Raw genomic sequence first — 13057 nt, 5'->3', positions numbered from 1 at the left:
CTTCTCATTGATGGCAGAAGCCAGAGTCCAGCTTAACCACACATTTTTAAATAAATAAGTAAATAAATAATCCAACCAACCAACCAACCAACCATGCATTTTTCAAGGAGGAAGCTGATGCTTTCCTCAGAGGAAAGGACTCATCTAGCATCTTGCAGTGAGTGTGTGGCAGAGCCTGTTGGCTAGAACTGGCCGCCTGCCTGATTTTAGCCTGAAATGTTGATTCAGGCTGTCTGTGACTGCTCCTTCTTCAGGATGTTCCAGGAGCTCGGGATAGCCTATCACTCCTCCATATTCCCCACTCAAGTTCTTTGCCTCAAAGGCCACATCATTCCAATGTCCTTTCCTTTCTCCTTTCTTCTTTCCTCCCTTTCTCCCTCGCTCCTTGCTCCTTCCCTCCCTCCCTCCCCCAGCTTCCACAGAATTTTCTGAATATTAAGCCAGTGGCAGGTATGTTACTAGAGATTCACAGCTTCACCTCCTGGTGGCAGTGACAGGCCAGTCCCCAAGCTGTTTCTCCCCCAGTGTGGTAAAGATGTGATGGCTGAGGGAACCAGGGGTGGGCAGCAGTCGCAGAGTTGCAGAGTAGAGGGGCTTCCTCAAGCAGGTGGCCTCGAAATCAGATCCTGAGGACCAAGGAGGAAATAACCAGGTGAAGCCTGAGGAGGAGAAGGAGAGCCTTCTGTCTTGGCAGAGAGAACAGTTTGTGCAAAGGGCTGTGGGTAAGAAAGCACATGGTGCACCTGAGGGACTGCAGGCCGTTCTGTATGTGGGATCCAGAGAGTACATGAGGGCGTGCTTGAGTGTGAGAGTGACAATCACAGCAAGACCAGAAGTAGACAAAATGGAAAGGCTATAGGTTCTAAATGGCATTAGCCAAACCTAGCAATCAACTTTAGCCTGAGAGAGGCAGGGAGGGGGCACAATTAAGGTATACCCTGGATGTGTTTGCAGCCACAGAGGAAAGCATGGAATGGCAGGCAGAATTTAAGTGAGAAATGGTGGCTGGAGCTAGGGCCGGGCTGTGGGGAAGGTATGGCATCCAGAAAGCTCTCTGGTAGAGCCTGCAGAGTTCTAGGTGAGTGGCACTCACTGCTTCTAGACTGCACTCAAAGTCCCCAAAGCAGACAGTGAAACTACACAGCTCAAATGACTAAGCCTTAGCCCTCTCTAGCCATCCAGCCAGAGCCCTTGATTCCCCTTCAGTGTTACAGGTGCCCTAGGGCTTCCAGCTGGCAGAACCTGCCGCTGGTCTGCTCAGCCCTTGAGGTGCAGGTCGCTGACCACTGCTGGGATGGAACGTACACACCTTTAATGGGGGCTAATTGAATTTTTGTGTCTCTGAACTCATTATTAAAGGCTGCCCCAAAAGGGAAGAATATCTGTATTTTAATTCTCTTTGTTATCTAAATATAACAGATGTTTGTAATATACGAGTTTTAGAGGATAATGCCCAATTATTCTTGCACCTAAAAACCCACTAGTACAGAATGGTTTTGTACCAAGTCCTACTTAAAAACTGCTTTTAACTGGGAATTATTTGTAGTCCTCTGACCTGGAGATGCCATCTTGTCTCCAAGGGGTGAATGAAGAACAGCGGCCCTTTGGAAAATGCATATGCTAAGGTCACATCTCAGGTGAGGGCTGGAGTCATGGAACTTGTCCTTGTGGAGGAGTGGCATGTCCCGGACCGCTGATGGACCTATGGCAGCAATAGTCTCAGCTCTAGCAGAGAGCAATGACTTGGTGTGTTCAGGGAAGCGTGGAACTCTGCTTTGGATAGAGAAGGAAATCTACTTCAGTTGAGTAATGCTTGAAGACCCCCATAAAGCATAGATATAACCGGGAAAGAGCTATCATATTTAGCCATTCTCACTGACTAATGTCTCTGTTGTTCCTGTACCTAATTAGGCAGGTGCCCAGATGGCTATCAAAGGGATAGAACACAGGACTGTTAAGTTTTGTGGGGAAGAATCAGACAATGTCTGGAGAAGGAGTTGCCTAGGTGGGACAGCACTATCATGATCCTCAGGCTGTAGGGCTGGGAGTCAGCACCATAAGACAATGCCAGCAGCAAGGAGTGACTGAGAAGGAGAGCAATAGAGGACTGACTTGGCCTGATCCCATGTTGGCTGGATCCTGAAAGCCAGTAGCATCCTTGTTTCTGCACTCAGAGCTTCTAGTATATTAAAACCCAGTGCCATGGGTTTTCTTTTTTAGAGCATCTAATTTATTAAAACTCAAGTGTCATAAACAAGTGTTTTTTGTTTAATCAAGATAAACAATGGTCTAAGTAATGTAATTGAAGAGCTCAGACTTCAGTCTTTATGAATTTAGCATAACTTGGGTCCTGGGCTAATCCTGGGTGATCTCAGCTATTACTGCCTTCCAAAAATCAGATCGCTGGACATTATCGGTTTTTTGTTTTGTTTTTTTTTTTAGATCTGCATTCATTACTAAGGATGTCAGAGTCGTTTGCTGGGCATCCAGTCCAGCTAGTGTCTGATCCCTAGATACAGTGATGAGGCAGCTGGCCAGAAATAATAGGAAGAGACCTGTGGCCACTGAGTGACTCTTTCACATTTTTTCTTTCATCTTCACCAAGAGTCTGGGAGGTAGGTTTATTTTTCCCTGTTTTTCTTCCGAGAAAACTGACCTTGCAAAGGGATAATGTAGCCCGAGAAGGCAGGTGGGCAGAACTCCAAGGTGACTGCCCATGATCCTTGCTCTTACATAAGTCCTTTGCTTTGAGTGTGGGCAGAACCAGTGAGGTGATGAAACAGTGCTCTCATAATTAGGTTTTGTTACATGGAGAAAGGATCGTGCATATGGTATGAAGGTCATGATCATTTGACTCTGAGTTAATCGAAAGGGAAACTATCCTGGTGACCCGGCTAATCATATGACTCCTTAAATCTAGACAGAGAAGGCAGAGACAGAAGTAGTAAGGATGTCAGAGAAATGAGGTCAACTGGACATGAGGGAGACCCTCCCTTGCTGGCTTTGAAGTTGGAGAAGGCCACATGGAAGCATTCCCAGCCACAAGCCAGCCACAGAAGGGGACCACCATCTTACAACCTTAAGGAACTCAGTTCTGCCAGCAGTCACATGTGTTTGAAAGCCCCAGAAAGGAACTCAACCTGGCCAGTACCTGTGATGCAGTCTTGGGAAACTCTGAGTGCGGAACCCTACTCAGATGTTCCTGGGCTTCCGGCCTGCAGGCGCCGGGAGCTGGCCAGCAGGTGTGCTGTAAGGGCTTCGTTGTTGTTAATTGGTTACCCAACAATACGTGATGAATCCCAAAGGCAGAGAACCAGAATTTAAACTGGAGGCTGTTTGGACCTAAGGTTGTGCTTCCCCCACCCCGCAGCAGCGGCCTGTACTCGGGGGTGAAGGGGAAAAGTGAGAAGGGCTCCCCGGACCCCTACCTTCTACAAGTGTTTGTTGAGAGACTTGATGTACAAAGCCCTGGATTAGGCAGTTGGTTTACAAGATGATTAAGACTCAACAGCATCCCTTGAGGGCTCAGCATCTAGCAGGCAAGACAAACAAGAGGCAGGTGGTAGAAAGCGTGCACACGAGTCTGTGGCAGACATGCAGTCTGTACGTGGCTGGGGTCGAGAAGGCTCCAAAGGGAAGGAGACTGAGCTTGGACGTGAAGACCAAGTAGGAGGCCACAGCAGACGAAGTGGGAAGTGCCTGTGTGAAAGGTGCCCAAACCTGACTGCACACCGAGTAAAGTGAAGCAGAAGGAGTTTATTTTGAGGGTTTCCACCTGCATGTTGGGAAACTCAAGGCTGAGGGAAGAAGCAGTTCTGTGCTGCTCACAGACCACAGGATTTTATGGGGTAAGTGCGGGAGTGTTTGACTATTTCAGCTGGTTGGTTACCTAGTCGTCGTCTTTGATGTTTGGATCGGGGAGCCGAGTCAGGAACGAGCAAGCGCAGGGGCAGCATGAGCAGACTTGGTGTCTGGGGATTGGCCGGCATCCTCTGCTGATCCCAGAGGAGAGCTGTAACATTCTGCCACTTAGGTAAGGTGGTTTTGTTCTCTTTAATGTGCTTGCATGGGCCGACTCTGGTTTGTTCCTAACACATGTGACTCCATTTTAGTTTGGTTCTCCAAAGGACAACAACATGGGCAAAAGCAGCAACAGAACACACACAATGTAGTTGAGTTCTATGAAGCTGTCTGGGGAGATTGGGATGATTAGTTACGTAGAGCGCAGTGGGGAGACGGGGAGCAGATGCGGATTAGACCGGGCAGAGAGGGGCTTTTCACGCTGTGACAAAACAGGCCAGTTCTCTAGGCAGTGAGAATAATTTCTCTGTTCTGCTGGCCCTGCCCCCCAACCCTACCCAGAGATCTCAAAAAAATCAAAAGGCTTCACTAGACAACATTCTAGGCTGGCTTCACAAATTACAACTCAAGCTCTGTGACTTCAAACGGCTGCCGGGCCTTTGGTCAAATCTTTTCACCTCATTTGATCAGGGACTCATTCCACAAACCCCTTCTGCACAGCAGCTCTTGCTGGACAGTGTTTTGGGCCCAGGCGCCCAGCAGGGAGCCACAGGAGACTGGTCCCCTTAGGGAGCTGACAGGGTTTGGAGGCTGCATTGATCCTTCCTGGAATGGGGGTTGGGAGAGGAGTGACAAGGAATAGGAAACCATTCCTAGAAGGAAGAAAAGGGAATTTGGCTCCTGGGAAATGAGGAAGACACCAGAGAGGATATCTCTTTTCCAAAACATTCTGGAATCCTCTCTGCTCAGAGAAACTGCTGCCTCTGGGGAGTAACTGTGAAGCTTCCGCAGGAGATTTTATGCAGGTCACCAGAACCAGTTGAGAGCTGGCGACTGTGCCAAACTTAATTGGATACTTGGGGCTGAATTACCATGAATTCTTTGCCTTAATTGCATAATGGCTTCCTTTCTTCATTAAAACTTGGCATGATGACATCATAGGCGACAAAACATGTCAAGAGGCATTTGGGGAAGGATTGTGTATTTTCCTATAGCAGACGTCTGTTTGCGAGTTTCAAGGTTAGAGGTTTTCAGTCTATTATAAAAAGGAGTTAAAAAAAAAAAAGAGTGCTGGTGTTGTTCTGTATCTTGACTATTTTCATGGGTGTATGGGTTCTCTCAGGCTCCTGTAACAAACTGCCATAGACCCGGGAGCTTACACACCAGAAGTTCCTGTCTCACGGTGCTGGAGGCTGGAAGTCCAAGATAGAGGTGCTAGCAAATTCAAGTTCTTATGAGAGCTCTCTTCTTGGGTTAGATACCGCCACCTTCACACTGTGTGCTCACAAGGCAGGAGAGGGAGGGAGGCACTGAAAGAGAAAGAGAAAGAGAGAAGCAGGGGAGGACCAAAGGGCACACGGTAAAGGAGCAAGGGAGCTCAAGTGTCTCTTCCTCTTCTTCTAAGAACGCTAATCCTATCTTACTGGGACCCCACCCTGTGACATTACGTAACCCGGATTCTGTCCTTGGCTCTGCGTCCAAGTGCAATCACACTGGCAGGTTAGAGCTTCAACATAGAAATTTTGGTGCACACCATTCAGTCTGTAACAATGGGTGTACAGATCTATCTGTTGGAGCTCACCAGCCCTGGCAGAGAGCTGTACAGTGGACGAAGGAGCTCAGGTGCCAACTTGATCACCCTGTGCCACCCCTGGCTACAACCGCAGGCCATGCCCCCCCCCGCCAAGGCTGATCCCTTCCCAAGGGGCTTCACGTTCAGTGTTTCCTACGCCGTTCTGTGTCTGTTCGTGACATGTGATCTCTGTCTTTGGCTCCGCAGACTCAGTGTTCAGATCAGGGAGACAGTAATGGCTTACATGACGCAGGGTTACTTCTGCAGGTTAACAGAAGCATTCCAGAGACAATGTCTGAGTCCCAAGGAACCTTGATGCTTTCAATCTAACCCTCTGAACTCTAGCCTGTGTGCTTCAACCATGCCAGGGGAATTTTCCTAAAACCCAGAATGGGTCATATTGCTTGGTTGGTTGTGGTCCTCTCTTACCTGTTCCTATATGCATTCAGAAATTATACATCCAGTTTCTGCTGCTCAGGAATGAATGAGACAGAGTTCCTACCCTGTGGAAAACCATTGTGCAACAGAAGCAGATAGACTTTTAAGCAGATAAATGTCACAAAGGGCTCTAGGTGTTTTAATGAAAGTCATTATGGAATTTAGCAGAGCCCAAAGGAAGGAGATGCCACTTTTTCCCAGGGAAAAAGAGGATATCAAGGAATGATTCAAAGAAAAACAGACCCTGAACAAGGTTTTGAAATAAGAGTCAAGACTTTACTAGAAGAGGAAGCAACGTTGAGCAATGACATGAAGCGGTTTAGACGTGCTTATCCCACTTTACTTATGAGAAAGATGAGGCTCAGACAGGTAAAACTGGCCCATGACCATCCTGCCCACATTGCTGGAAAGAAGGGCTCTTAATGAGGTTTTCTGGTAGGAGGTGGGAGTACAGCACGAAACATGGAAGTGCATGGGCCTCTCCACTCTTCAATGTTGCAACTGATCTTTTCAAATTAAGAACTCAATCAAACGTACCTACTGTGCACGGGATGTGGGGGAATACACAAATGCATTATATAATGCCCTCAAGATGCATTTGTTACCTGGGAAAGGAGACAGTGCACAGGCCAGAGTTAAGCCATCCTTTCACCTTTGTATTGCTGACTTGAAAAAGAAAATGGTCGTTGTTTTGTGTCGTTCTGTTTTATTTTCCTGATGACAAAGTGCAAACATTACAACAAAACCAGTCTTATTGGCTTGGTACTTAGCACTTGAGGAAGGTTTTGATTTGTATGTTCTTTTGAACAGTATGAAATGAGCTCTGACCCAAAGGCAGTGAGTGGGTGGTGTTCTATTTGTACTCACACTTCATCGGTACTACAAGAGTTGTCATTCTGAGAAAGGTCAGTCTTTGCAGTTAAGCGATGGGGTCTGTCATGTAGATTCCTTATTTTGTTTCTGAAGGGGGATCTCTGTAACCATAAATAAGAATCAATAACTCTACTTTTATGCCAAGAAGCTTTTCCGTAGATGCCTGAACATCTGTCTCTGGCCGTCAGAGGGAAAAAGCAATCACTGGATCCAGACAGATAATGTCGACATCCCCCACATGACACTTGTGGGTTAAGCGAAGGTGAATCAAGTCATCTCATCTCAAGTCCTTACATTTCCCTAGGCCCTCATGAGCTGGCCCCATGGCATCCAGGATCGATGGTGTTCTGGACCATAGGACGAGGAACTGGAGCCTCATCACGTCTCATGGATGGAAGGGAGGGCAAGAGCCCAGGAACAATCCTTGCTCACTGATGTCTCCAGCCCGCTCCCCAAGTAATCAACAAGACCTCTGGAAGCTTTACTTGGCCCTACAAGGGAAAATTTTAAGTCCCAGATTCCAAAAACATCTGCATATAAAATTTGGGGGATCAAGAGTAGGTTTTGTTAGATTTTTTGGGTGCCAAGAGATCCAGGAACATCACCTGCTAATAATACATCACTCTCATATAAATCTCCATGAGAAATAATGTACAGGACAAAGATAAACAATTAATCTTAGTGTTAGCCTGGCCTTTGACCCTAAACTACAATACAGAAAAAGCCAGTACACTGGACTGGGCAATAGACAGCACTCTTGTGGTCCACACTAGTAGAACACACTCTCCAATCCTGGGCCACGGGCAGACGTCACTAGTCCATTGCAGTACTCTACTGTTGATCTCAGATCTAAACTTGTGTACAGAATGTTGAGTATAGAATGTAAAGAAGCAACTCCTAATTCATAAAATTAGTCCATAAATTAAGCCTATCTGCCATCTTTGGCCTAGAGGATGAGTGAAACTTGCATTGTACTCTCCTTGTCTCACTGCTTCTCCTGGGATTTTCCTGCTCTTCTAAGCTGGACTGGGTACCCACGAGTTTCATGCTATGAAGGAAGATGTCCTATACTTGGACTTGGGTTACTGGAGCTCTGCCAAGTATCCCCTCCTTCCTTTCTCTTCTCTTAACTCCTACCAACCAAGGGAAGAGTGAGCATTGCATTCTCTTGGTCTTCCGTTTGTGTTATCCCTCCCCCTGGTTTGAGTTGTGTCCTTCTGCTTGAGTTATCTTTTGTTTATTCTCCCCCTGATCAGCTCATATTTGCTAATGGTTTTCATAAAAATCAAATCTCCAAAAGGTTACGCAGAGAATAATTTAAACCTCCTCTCTCACTATTAATAACCCGCAGAGGCTTATGTGCTGGACACATTCCTACCTCTGACTCTGGAGTCTCTTAATTTATAACTGAAAATGCTCTCAGCCACTGTTGCAAGGACACTTTATGTCCCACTATCTCATGACGTCTCTGAGGCACTTGTTAAATAATATTCCTTTCCATGGAGCCTCAAACTTCTTTGCCTTTTTTAGAATATTTGGCTTTTGCTTGACCACATCTCCCCTTGGGTTCCCAGGTTAGGCCTGAATCTCCATTTATTGCACTTTGGAAGGAAGTCAGAGGAAGATGCCAGTGACTGGGCTCTGAGAAATGGACTCATTTCTGCTTCCTTTAGAAGATGTAATTCAAATCAGGATTTCCCTCTGACTCCATTGATTGCCCTCAGAGGTGGGTATTAATCTGATGGGTCAGCTTTCAGGGACTTCCTTTCTGGTAGGTGACAAGCCTGAAGACTATAAAGAAGTGCCGGTGGACAGGCAGGGTCTCTCTTTGCTTCTATCCACCCTGCAGCTGATAGACATCTTTCTTACATAATAAGAAGAAGATTCAAGATTTGGGTGCTAGGGAAGTAGACGATAGGGAATTGGCAGACTGCTGTGTGTCATCTTTTGTCTAAAATTACTTAGGCTCCTCTAAGTAGTTGCAAATGTTCTGGGACAACGGGTGTCCTGAATGTCCCTTACCAGGACTTCTTTTTTCTTTTTTAAGATTTTATTTATTTATTTGACAGACAGAGATCACAAGTAGGCACAGAGGCAGGCAGAGAGAGAGAGGGAAGCAGGCTCCCTGCTGAGCAGAGAGCCCAATGCAGGGCTTGATTCTAGAACCCTGAGATCATGACCTGTGCCGAAGTCAGAGGCTTAACCCACTGAGCCACCCAGGTGCCCTCCTTATCAGGACCCTTACATTAACTCTTTACAAGCCTTGATTTCTCCAGCCTTGCCTACTTCTGATCCATCCTGTACCCTGAGATCATAGTGATTTTAAGAAATGCGCATGTGCTCCTATTTCTGCTTTGGAAAGTGAAACACATAGAGAGCTGTGAGAAAGAGAGGGCTCAGAGAAGCGGTTCTACTTAGGGGACAGTGACCCTTGTGTACCCATAATCCGTGACTTATTGGAGAATTCACATTCTGGTAAAGAGTCCCATGCACTTCAGCCTCCCCAACAGGGAGGTGGTAGATGGCTGGGGGGCGGGGAAGTAGGATGGTGAGAAAAAAAAATTTAAAAAAAGGAACTAGAACAGTTTTTTAAAGTAGAAATTTGGAGGTTTGGCAAAATCAGTCAACCCTTATAAGAGGACATATTCTGAATTGTTTAGTAAGTGCGTATGTGGTTGCGTTCTGAACAGAGAAGTCTAGGTCCGCTTGTGGACAGGATCATGGGGCTTTGTGCCCCAGCAGGTTTCTTCTCCTTTGTGGGGGAATCCAAGAGCATGGCTTGGAGGGTACAGGCTGTTCAGTGTCCCATTCCAGGAGTCTGGGGGTGATGAAGAAGCAGCTCAGAGCTAGCCATGTGGGAAGGAGCTTCTTTCCCTTAGCAGTTCAGCTAGAGACAGTCACAGCTGCTGCCGGCACCTAAGCAGGAGAGGCCCAGAGCCAGGGAATGGAGGGCAGGTGCAGGCGAGGCAGGGTGGGACCTAATGTCAGGCGTGGGAGTGTGAAATGAGGCCAGTCTGGGGAGGGTGGAGGGGTCTGGAGGCTGAGGCTAGGTCAGCTCCAAAAGAGACATCTAATCTGAGCACTGTGAGAAAATTGGAATTTGGGGTCAGATTCAAGGGCAAACAGTGCTTGTTGGGAAGTCAGGGCCAGCTTTCAGGACAGATCCTTTGCCAGCTAGGAGAACAATCACTTCTAGGGGATGGAAGGCTAGAGGCCAAAGCCATCTTCTGTCTCCCTCTTCTGATAATTTCCTCTGCTCTTAAAGTCACAGACATCCAAAACTAGTGTCTGCTGGAGGCTGAGGTGTTAGCCCCATTCAGCATTGTGTAGGCAACCCGGGAGGGTCCTATATCTGAGAGGAGGAAATAGCACATTCGTGGTGGGACAGGGTCGCACTGAGCTTCACTGCCCTTCTTTAGGTTGAAAGGATATGCAGTAGCAAGGGCCGTTTACTTCATGGAGATTTTAAATGGTCTGTCATGAATTTGGAAGGAGTCGTTTATCCTGAGGCATCGTCAGACTAAATTTGAAAACCACAGGCATGACCAGTGTTCAGGTAGCTTTGGAGAGAAAAACAAGGTGCCGTGTGCCGCCTCTTGCCTTCCTCCTGTCTTCTACCAGTATCTCCTGAGCACCTCTCTGCACCAGCCTGATTTTCCCCCGTGGAACAGACAGTCTCAGGCTTCCCAAACACTCTAGCATGCTCCCACCAGTCTCCCACTCTCTAAAGCCCGGTAGGGTTGGCTGACTTTTTTATTATTATTATTATTTTTTTGCCTCATTTTGAAGTTGAGGGGGAAAAAAACCCATAAAATGAGATTTTCAAGGGTCAAAATAGCCAGCAAAAAGGCAAGATACCTCATGACAAAGGAATGCCAGATAAGCATGTTTATGTTATGCTTTTTTTCTCTCTTCATGACATCTCTTTGCTCCTAGAGAATAACTTCCATACAATTCTCCTGTATTAAGTGATAAGTGATTGGACAGGAAAGAGAGGTGGCCAGTCTCCCATCCCCCTGAGGCCATCTGATCCATTCTCTTCATTTTAATGGCCCCAGTTTGCAATGCCTGTACTAGACCTTGAACATCAGTGAAGGGATTCTCTGATCAGTGGGTGCTTGCAGCCTAATCTGGGAAGCATTGGACAGCTAAAAGGAATCCTCCATCTCTGATGCTGGAACTAGCTAGAGTATTTGTTAAGGAGTAACTCTCCCTTCAAGTTGCACAAGCATTTCCCCTCCCTGAAATACAAGTTCCTAGCCCCGGGCCATTGTCAGCTGCAAGGAGCACCGTGGGGGTGAGGCCCCGGGTGACACTCAGCTCCACTCTCCTCTACAGTGTACTTGCAGGGGCCTCTTATACTCAGGACAGCTGGTATACCGGGAGGAACATGGTCTTTGGCAACAGAATCACATCCTACTACCAGCATGTGGGCTTTAGACACAAGACCCTGATCACTGAACCCACTACTTTGTTGGAAAGATGAAGTGAGGTGATGAAAAGAGAATGCCTCTTGTAAAACTGAATTTGAAGACCATAAGTGTGCATAAGAGTAGCTTTGAGGATAAAATTAATCAGATGAGGTCACGTGCGCCCTCTTTTCTTTCTCCTGTTCTCCATAAGCCTCCCGAGCACCTCTCTGGGCCAAAAGCAGAGCTAAATCCTAGAAGTGCAGCAATCAATAAGGAAAACATGCTCCTTACCCCACAGAGCTCAGACTTGGAGCCAGCTTCTCAGAGTACACTGTGCCCTGCACATGGTAGGCGGGCCAACATGGGTGGTTATTGTTGATTTAATTATTCAATGCCCTGAAGACCTATTGCGTTCTTTCAGCTTTGTGTAAATTCACACTTTTCAATACATTTCACTTAACCCTCGTTTGGACGTCTACAGCCAAGGAGAGCGCAAGAACCACTGTGCTTTCCCCTATAATAAGTATGGCATGCCCAGCAGAAGTTCAATAAAGAACGCTTTATTGAACTACTCCTGGCAAAACTCAGTTTCCAGGTGAGATTTCTCCAAACAGTATCCAGTGGCAAGAGTAGTGTATTGAAAATTGTCTTTTAAACTTGGAGCTCTGGGTACAGAGAGAAAAGAGAAAAAGAAAAGTCCTTGCCCTTCTACTGACAGCTGGGTCGGAAGCGGGGGAGAAGTCCAGCAGGATGATCCAGACAAAGTCCCAGGGTCACTGCCAGCAGCGAAGGAACATAGCAGCGTAGATGCAAAGAGAAATGTCGCTCTGCGGGCTCTCACTGACACCTTCTGTTTACCCTTCCCGTTTGTCTACTGTGAGAAACAATCAGAGGCGGGAATGTACGGGAAAGAAGCCAATGAGCCCACAAAATGCATGGGTTACTTGGTGTGGTAGAATGGAGGTGATTTTAACAGCAGGTAGAAATAAGCTCTCCTACAGTAAATGAATTTCATTGTAGTGACAACGCCTTGTGAAGTCAGGCTGCCAATGGCCAGCCCTCAGTTCCTGGCAGCGGTGCTGAAACCCAACTTGATGTAATTAAAATAGGAGAAACTCCTTCCTGGGAGAATGTGCCAGGAAAACCAAATAAAATAGCAGGTTCTCAAAATGGATTTTCTTTTCCTTCCTAGTGCTAGACAACACCGATCAAATGAGCAGGACCCACTAATTGTGTTTCTAAAATATGAAAGTAGTGTGTCTAATGGTGAGGTGAGGCCCTAGACCCCTCCTGTTGAATGGAAGCTCTTCTATCTTTCAGGTCACAGGATCCAACCAAGCCCCTCCTCACCTTAAATAAGGGCAGCCAACCTATGCCAACTTCGTAGCTGTGTTCTCTCAGAAATGTGATTGCTATGAAAAATCTGGAAACGTAGGAAAAACCTCAGGTGGTTTCTAGCTTGGCTTCATCTTTGTTGTTTATAAACCTCACCCTCATGGGTAGGCACATCACACAACCTAATTCAGTTGTGTCATAAGTGATCGATGACCCAGGTGACGGGTGTCTCCATGGCTCAGGGCTGGGGGTGAGGCCTTTCCTCAGGGGTGGCACGCCTCCAACACCTGGTCCTCGCTGGCCTTCCTAGCCTCATCCTGCTTGTTTTGAATTGATCTGGCTCAGCTTCTCCTAGCCCTATGCTCTGTTCCAGCTCTTCTCTCCACTAGAGCGTCTTTTCCTTCTT

General features: G+C 46.9%; 1 long non-coding RNA gene across 2 annotated transcripts; it reads right to left on the bottom strand.

The window, feature by feature from the left end:
- Window positions 1-465: 465 nt before the first annotated feature.
- Window positions 466-12769, bottom strand: LOC309861026. Of its 2 annotated transcripts, none has more exons than XR_014309735.1 (5): window positions 12667-12769; window positions 6899-7005; window positions 3429-3532; window positions 1556-1773; window positions 466-626 (listed from the first exon to the last, which is right to left on the bottom strand). It is a non-coding gene; the product is annotated as an uncharacterized lncRNA (long non-coding RNA). The 2 variants fall into 2 exon arrangements; XR_014309736.1 differs by having other exon boundaries at window positions 1556-1770.
- Between the last annotated feature and the right edge of the window lie 288 nt (window positions 12770-13057).

The sequence above is a fragment of the Mustela nivalis genome (assembly GCF_964662115.1).
Source record: "Mustela nivalis genome assembly, chromosome: 3".
In the NCBI taxonomy this organism is placed as follows: Eukaryota; Metazoa; Chordata; class Mammalia; order Carnivora; family Mustelidae; genus Mustela; species Mustela nivalis.
The sequence above is the reverse complement of the archived record's forward strand: the minus strand, read 5'-3'. Positions and strand labels throughout refer to the sequence as shown.